The following is an 8,567-nucleotide window of genomic DNA, read 5'->3' as shown; positions in this document are numbered from 1 at the left end:
CAAGTTCTAGGATATTATAATTTAATAACAACATTGTTTTATTTGTATTTATCACTCTGTTTTACAGTAGTTTCCATATCTGGTAATATTTCTCCGGAATTCCTTGCCAATTATTTATTATGAATATCAGCCATTGATGATTCACCTATGAGATCACACAGGCAATTAGTGAATGAATAATTTTTGGGAAATACAATGATCAGCAAGGAGAGCAGACAGGCCTTAAAATTGTTTAATGGTCTGTTTTAACTATATTAAATCGGAGAAACAATGTAGCTAATGGATTTCCCCCCAACTTAAGCATAGTTATCACGCTTTTCGGAGACTGTAAACAGACCGCAACAAATTGCATTTCCATTTCAGCATTTTGAGAAGAGAGAAAAAACACCAAAAAACGAAAAGAAAACGAAAAATGGAATGCAATTTGCTCGAATGCATTTGAGTCAAAAAATTAATGGAAATAAAACAAAATCAAAGCCCATGACTCATCACGGATTTGCACTCTTGATTTACTTTTTTTTCTCGTTTTCGGGTACTTTTCCAACATTTTGTGAAAGTGACACGTGCTGCGTCCCTTTCTGCGAAATTTTTGGCAAAAATGGAAAAAAGGAAAATAAAGTAAGTACGATGATTCACCCGGATGCGGAGGATAACATAGGGTGTTAGGGTAGGGTACACATGTCCGCTATAGGGGTGGGTGCCGTTACAATTGCCACCCCAAATGGGAATGCGCAGGGCAGGACAGCAGACAGTTCAGGGTTGGGATTTCGATTGAAATCGGCTATTGGGATGGAGTGCACTGAACACTGTGGGGCTACGATTTTAAATTATAATTTAATGTGGTTTTCCAAAAAGTTATATGCGATATCTAAGATTGTAGAGCTTACCATATAAAAAAAAATAATAATTAAAAAATAATCTTATTTTCAAGCATTTAAGGGTCACCCATTGCAGAAGTTTATAGATAGCACACGTCTGTAAATTGTTTTTGAGTTTTTTTTTCTTATTTTTAACTAAGGCCGTTTAAGGACCTTTCTTTATAGTTGTCATGACTTTAAAACTTAACTTATATTCATCAAAATTATTGTAAGCATCGTTTTAGAAAGATAAAATTTATTTTTTAAAAAGTCTTTTAATATATGTTTACTTTTATATTTTCTAGTCATTTAAAATTTTATTACGTTCTAGGACTATATATATATCAATCAAAATTATTGTAACCATAATTTTAGAACTACAAATTTATTGTTTAAATGGTTTTTTATTATATACATTTAAGTTTTTATTTTTATAAAGTTATTATATTTTAAGATTATACTTTTTTTTTATTAAGGCATTTAAAATTTTTTTTTGTGTTGTTGATTTGCGGCTTTCGTTTCTTTCAGTGCATCTGCTTATGGGATTGGCATTGCCGAAAATGAGGGTCGCCCGCAGTGGCTCAACCTTGAACCCCAGACACCCGCCACTGGGTTATTGGTGGGTTCGGGGTGGGTGGTTCCTTGCTGCAGTGTTCCTCCGTCCTGGGCCAACATTTGGGTGAGGGGTGAGATCAGCTGTTGTCCATTGTGGTGGTTCCGCATTCAGTTTCAGTCAGGGCACTACTGATGGCTGGTGGTGGCAGTTCCGTTGACTAATCACTCCCAGCCTCAAAAGACCAGTTCTCCCCAGAAAAGAGTGCTTATCCATATGCACTCCCGAAATTCGAGATAAGGCGAAGCAGTAGAATTAATGTGTTATCCATATGCACTGCAGATCCCCTCTATATGGGCGTGGGTCTCTGCCAATGCATTGCATGACACAGCTCAAGAGGCCTTCTCCGGTTCCCCCGATAAAGTCGGGTATACAACGCCCTACCCTCTTTCTTTTCTTGCTTTTCTTCCGCTTCCCTTCTCGAAAGACTCTTTAAAATTGCACTGAAAGTGGGAACGACCCTAAACTCTGGGAAGTCGTTAACCCTATGAGTAAGCCCATGAAAGATCTTCAATATGCGTATGGGAATCGGGAATAACACTTTTGTATCTCAAGTGGAGTCACCAATTACAAGATATTCGCCTTAATAACTCTTTGAAGATGTGTGTCCCTCGAAATCCCTCACTAACTTACCTAGAGGTTAAGTTATCTAAGCCTTAGGTTATTAATAAGATTAATATGCACATGGGTATCGGGAATTACACTTTCGTATCTCAAGTTGAGTCACCAATTACAAGATATTCGCCTTAGTAACTCTTTAGAGATGAGTATCCCTCGAAATCCCTCACTAACTTATCTAGAGGTTAAGTTACCCAAGCCTTAGGTTATAAATAAGATTAATATGCATATAGGAATCGGGAATAACACTTTCGTATCTCAAGTTGAGTCACCAATTACAAGATATTCGCCTTAGTAACTCTTTAGAGATGAGTATCTCTCGAAATCCCTCACTAACTTATCTAGAGGTTAAGTTACCCAAGCCTTAGGTTATAAATAAGATTAATATGCGTATGGGAATCGGGAATAACACTTTTGTATCTCAAGTGAAGTCACCAATTACAAGATATTCGCCTTGATAACTCTTTGAAGATGTGTGCCCCTCGAAATCCCTCACTAACTTATCTAGAGGTTAAGTTACCCAAGCCTTAGGTTATAAATAAAACCAAATTATCTGATTTCTTATACTTATAATTTTAACAAAGTACAAAATGTTTTCTTTTTGGCTTAATTCACTTTATCCAAACAGCATCTGGGGATGAAAGTAATTGGTGTACAGAGGGTTAAGACTCTGTTGTTCCCACGTTGCCGGGGGTGTTAATTTATGACAGTGGAAAACTGGGCGTGGCTGGCAAACACTTCCGTCGCCCGGCCCAAAAAAGGCAGTGAACAATTGAAGGAACAAAACACAAAATCGTGAAAAAATGGCAAAATCAAAGGGTTGCACTCGCTTCCTATGAGTCACCAAAGCCGCCAACATGAATCCCATACAATACCATAGTCAGGTGCTTCTGTTTCAAGGCGAAAAACTAGTTCGATTGCACATATCTGTTTCTTGCTGGTTTTCCCTAACTTATCAGCAGTAAAAAAATATAACACTTGAAAAGCCACAGCAACATTGTTCGGTTTCTAGCGGTACAAATTGGTTCCCTAGAGACGGTCTCGTTTTTCAGTTCCATTCAGATCTAGAGCAACCATAGACTGGGACATAAAGCACTGCTCCAAAGAATGTTGCAACTTTCAAATGCAATAACATGAAAAAGTGTGTGTAATGGGTAGGAAATACGGCTTGATAATGGTTATACAATTTATGATCTGGGATTTATGATTATTTCTGGGTATACCTAAAAGAAATAAATGCCTATATTGTTACAAACATTGATTTACACTATTAACTATCAATTTAAAGTGTATAAGATGGATATTCAAAGAATACTTTCCAAGTTGTAGAACTTTAACTTTGAAACCATTAGTTATTCCTATTATTATAAAAGTAATACCACAAAAACCCAATTCTATGAAACTCTAAAGTACAGACTTGATTTGATTTAATCTTTAATCTATACTTTCAATTCTCCCTCTGGTATACTTTTAAAACAACCGGTAGTTAAACTAACCTGCAGTTTTTAGGTTATGTTTCGACTTTACTGTATATTTTGATCTCAAAAATAAACAGTACTAAAGAAATCTTTGAGTTTTTGAGTAAAAACTACTTCTTCATATGTGGTTTTGATGGTCCCACTGCTAGAGGAAGCTCATCTCCATACCAGATATACACTTTATGCTATATACACTTGATCAGTCACCCGAACGGAAACGGAGGCGATTACGAATGCCGGTCGCAGCGCAGATCGCAGAGGAGGGAGAAATAAAAGGGAAAAGACACCAAATGGAGTTGAAAACGAAATGAGAGATGGTCTTATACGCTCGACAGGCGATCGGAGGTCGTTAATATTCAAATCGCATCGTCGGAGGACCCTAGCAGGTAGACGTCGCTTCATAAATCGATTCGGCATTCGATTTGAGACTGGCGACCAATTCTTCTGCCATAAGCGGGGCTTCCAGCGATGAGGAAGCAGAAGAATCGGCTGAGGAAAAGGAGTGGAAATGGGCGTGTGAGGCAAGTACAGGGGGGAGTCTTAAAGCGGACACACACCTTATATGTTTAAGAATATTGTGCTCTCAAAATAATGTATCTCAAACAAAAATTACCAAAAATTTATTTTAATCAGGAGTCTACTATTCCAAGAATCTACATATATTTTGTATTTTTTTGCGGCATTCATTTATTTTTCAAAGATTATAAATAAGTATTATTAAACCTTGGTTTTTTTAGGATTGTAAGCAAGTACTTTTTCCAAAGTTTTTTATATTTATATTGAAGTTTAATGATAATTTAAATTATTGAAAACATACAAAAAAAAAAAATCTTAAAAAATTCGCTTATTTTATTAATATTTAAATTATTTTGTAAGGTCTTTAAATAAATATTATTTCTACCATACATTTAAAAATATTATATGATTGTTTTTTTTATATCTTATTTAATTTTTTAAGCTTAACAAGTTATTTCTTTGGGGTTTTCACTGTATTTGGGTGTGTTGGTTGCCGGTTTTTTTTTGGGCGGGGGCGTCGACTTCGCACACACTAGCTGCACACACTCGCACATATATGAACACGCAGAGACGGGTGCGGGAAGTTCAAGTTCAAATTTATTTTTTATTATTTCAATCTGCTTGCGAGCGAGGGAGAGGCCGTATGTTGCAGCGCCAAAGAGAGCGCAGCATATACACACACAGGCACAGACTTGCACGTACTCAGTGCAGTTGGGAAAATGCAAGCCAAATATGGTTATACGCAACAGCCGAAGCTCTCTCTTCTGCGCCCTCTCTTCGTTGTATGCTGTGTAAGCCGCTCTCTGGCCCCCCTTTCCGCTGCCCATGCCCCCACCAGCCGCCTTCCAGCCACCAGCACGCATTGATTTATAATGCAAAGTGATCGATTGCCTTTATTTTATGGCTCACTGGAAAAACGGGAAACGGGAAATGGAAATGGGAAATGGGAAACGGGAGGTTAAAGGTGTGTGGCTAAATGTGATTTATCTCTATTTGGCTGGAAAAGTGAACATGGAAGAAGCTCCAACCGTAGATGGAATACGCTTGGAAACACTTGGTTCATTTTTAGGAATGAATAAATTCATTTTATGTTCATTTTATTGTCTTCTTATCTCTTATTAGTTTTATAGGTTATATTTTTTTCGGTTTCAGTTGTAAGAAAACCAAAACATCTTAAATAAGTCTTGAGACGCACATATATACCGAATCATGTACTACATATAGTACATATGTATTCACTTTATAGTCATGTAAAATCCTACACTCCACCACTTGTTTGGGGGACTCGAAAAAAAGTGAAAACCCATTTGGAGCTCAGTGTTTTGTGTCTAAAAAAGGGCATGGAAATTCATCGGGCCAAAAAGAGCATTGTAAAGCGGGAAAAACTAACTCAGAGCGCAGAAGCTGTTCCATATAGCATGCGTACGTATGTATCTATGCTGGCAATGCACATTATGTACGGATTGATGTACACAGCTGATGCAGCGCATAAAAGTCTACATAAGGCCCATAGAGTGAAGCCTCTCAACAAGGGATTTCTGTAACCAAAAGCTTTACATACGTCATATAAATGAAAAAAACATTTTTTTTTCCAATCCACACCCTAACCAAAAATATTTTATCTTTAAAGATTATGCCATAAGAGATATATATTTATTATCTTAAGATTCTTAAATTACAAAGGGTTAATTAAGAGATGCCCAAATAGATACCTTCTCTACAATTGTGTCTAAATTAGTCTAATTTTGTAGCTTAACCCCAATCTGCGTTACAATGGTCAAATTCCAGCCCGCAATGTCAAAGTTCAAAAGGTTAACTCGTGCCCTTACAGTTATGTGTGTTTTTGCATACTCTTATCATTATCATTATCATCAATTGCAGCTGTTTTCATTTCTCTCTTTCTCCCTCTCTTTCTTTTAATGCATCTATTGGAAAGGGAGTTGAGTTTGGGGTGTGGGCAGCTAGGTGTGGTGTATTGGACTGGCGGTGCAATAGTAACGGTGGTGGTTTTCGCAGAATTCGCCGCATTCAGGGGAAACTTACCCCGAAAAGAGAGACCCACAGAGAGAGAGGGAGCGTGGCGAAGAAATAACGGTAAGACGCCTGCGCCACTCTCATCCACAGCACGTGCAAATATTCACATGCCTTCCATTCTTTTGCCGGCCGCTCTCTTCCTCGCTTTCTCTCTCTCTCTCTGCAAATATACATATGTGTCTAGTATACATACCTATATATTTAACCCTGCTTGACCCGACCTTCTGTAAATACCCATCTTGAAGGTTAAAGAGCTTTAAGAGGCGCTTCGAGTACATTCCTGGGACGAATGTGCAGCAGGCTTGCATTTCAAACGCTATAATCTGCTTTATAATGTAATATCTGAAGATTTTCTAGATATTCATTCCAAAATCTGCAAAATACTCTTATAGATGTTGTATCTTTACATTCATTTCGATTAGCTACAAAAGACAGGTTACAAAATCAAACAATTACTACAAGAAGTGTATATTTTCTTTTATAACCCCTTTCCTTAACTTGTTTCTAAACCTCCCAATCTCTAGTTTCTTTTTTTATACAAGTTCCATTAGAAATCGCTTGTAATTTGCATATAGAATGCGAGTATATTACACTAATAAAAGCCTTTTACTCAATTTATAGCACACTTATTCGGGCAAAATAATTGGCGCCCAACGTTGCAAATTTACAGCAATTTCGAGCAAATTTAGTGCAACTACCTGGTAAAATAATCCCCTCAGAACTTTCCAGACAACTAACACCCCTACTAAAAGAACCCTTCATAATCTCAACTACTCCACTCACTTATCATGTAATATTCCTATGTAAGGTTAGCCCCATTATCGAAGGTCGTATCAGGCAAATTCGAACCTCGGGCCTCAATTTGTTTTGAAACTCTGCCATCACGCATTCTTCCTCTACGCTTTTCCAATTTCGTGTAATTCTCCTGTCGATTTTGCCCTATCGGCAATGATCTTTCAAGGTCTGTGTGGTTCCATTCGGTTTCTAATCAATCAGCGCTGACATTTATGATCAATGGGGCAGTGGGAGGGGTGCCTATGTATATCGATAAGAAAAATGTGCCCATTGTCTTGTGATGATGAAAACAAACTAAAGATGCCAAATGAAATTCTTCCCTGATCAACGAAATTGCGAGTGCTACGCTTTTTCCAGGTGTTATAATAGCACGTCTGTGTGCCATATAGGGCGTATCTTATCCAAAGCCCGCAACCTGCGTCATGATGCGATAATGATTATTAGTTTTATGCTACGTTAACCAAAGTGACGCACAACTAAATGAGTTTTAAGTGATCTAATGCTAGGAATTATGTTGGAGCATGTTCTACGACTAGTTTACCCAGTACTGAAGTAAAACCCTTTAGCCATCTCCAATGATCTCATCATCGAATGGGATTTCAGTTCTGAGCACCTCAGGTGTTATGGCCCCCAGTAAAATAACCCAATCACCTCTTCAGTATATACATGGCATAGTGGCTATAAAGCGGCACAGTTGTTGGGTCATAAGAAAATGGAGCCACAAGCAGAACGGGCTGTTAATCTAATCGGCGGACGATTCTCGGGCGCTTTATCAACGTCATGGCGACTGGCTAACGGTAATGGTAATGCTAACGATCCATTCCGTTCCGTTCCCTCGATAAGATATAGCTAAGCGATTACGCAATATCGCCTCAGGGGCTTTTTTGTGGGTGAAATAGGGAGGAAATGAATTTAATAAAGTAATGATGATAAAATGTTGTGGTCAGGTAGAGGATTTTCGGTGGGATTTCGTATGGGCTTGGCCCTGGGAACATTGATTCCATGTGATATCGATTTCGAGTCGATGTCATCTCCACTTTCCGCGTGAATGGGTTCTAGATACTCGGCGATCGAAAGACCCACAATGCACGGGTGCTTTTATAGCCCTTGTGTGAGGCACTTGCTTCCAGATAGCAAAATAAGGGCAAAAAACAGAGGCTAATGTGAATGTGGAAAATGTTAGCCGAAAGCGAAACTTAAATTGCAAATGGAAGAAAGTCGAGGTCACGGGCTCTAATGCCGAATTTATAAATGAGACAAGGGCAACTGATGGCCTACATATTTTCTATGTGCTGTATTTTTAATGCATAGTAAAATAAAATCGCAACTTATTTCCTAGTATTTTTGAATTTCAACTCAATTAATCCATGTATTTGAAAAAGTCTATTTTGTGAAAATTTGAGAAACCGTTGCTTTGGCGCCATCTAGTGAAATTTAAAGTTATTATATTCCTTTGATCTGGCAGCTCTGTGTGCTTTTTATACTTTTAATATTTTACAAATCTAGAATTGTCGTTAAAATATAAGTATTAATACATTTTATTATTTTAAGGCTTACATTTGTAAGTATTATAACCTTTAATTTTTAAAATTTCACAAAGTTGGCGCCACCTAGCGGACCTCGTACAAAACATGCCACCTAGTTTTCCTGATCTGG

The sequence above is a fragment of the Drosophila biarmipes genome, chromosome X (genome assembly GCF_025231255.1).
Source record: "Drosophila biarmipes strain raj3 chromosome X, RU_DBia_V1.1, whole genome shotgun sequence".
Lineage (NCBI taxonomy): Eukaryota > Metazoa > Arthropoda > Insecta > Diptera > Drosophilidae > Drosophila > Drosophila biarmipes.
This window is presented reverse-complemented; position numbering follows the sequence as displayed.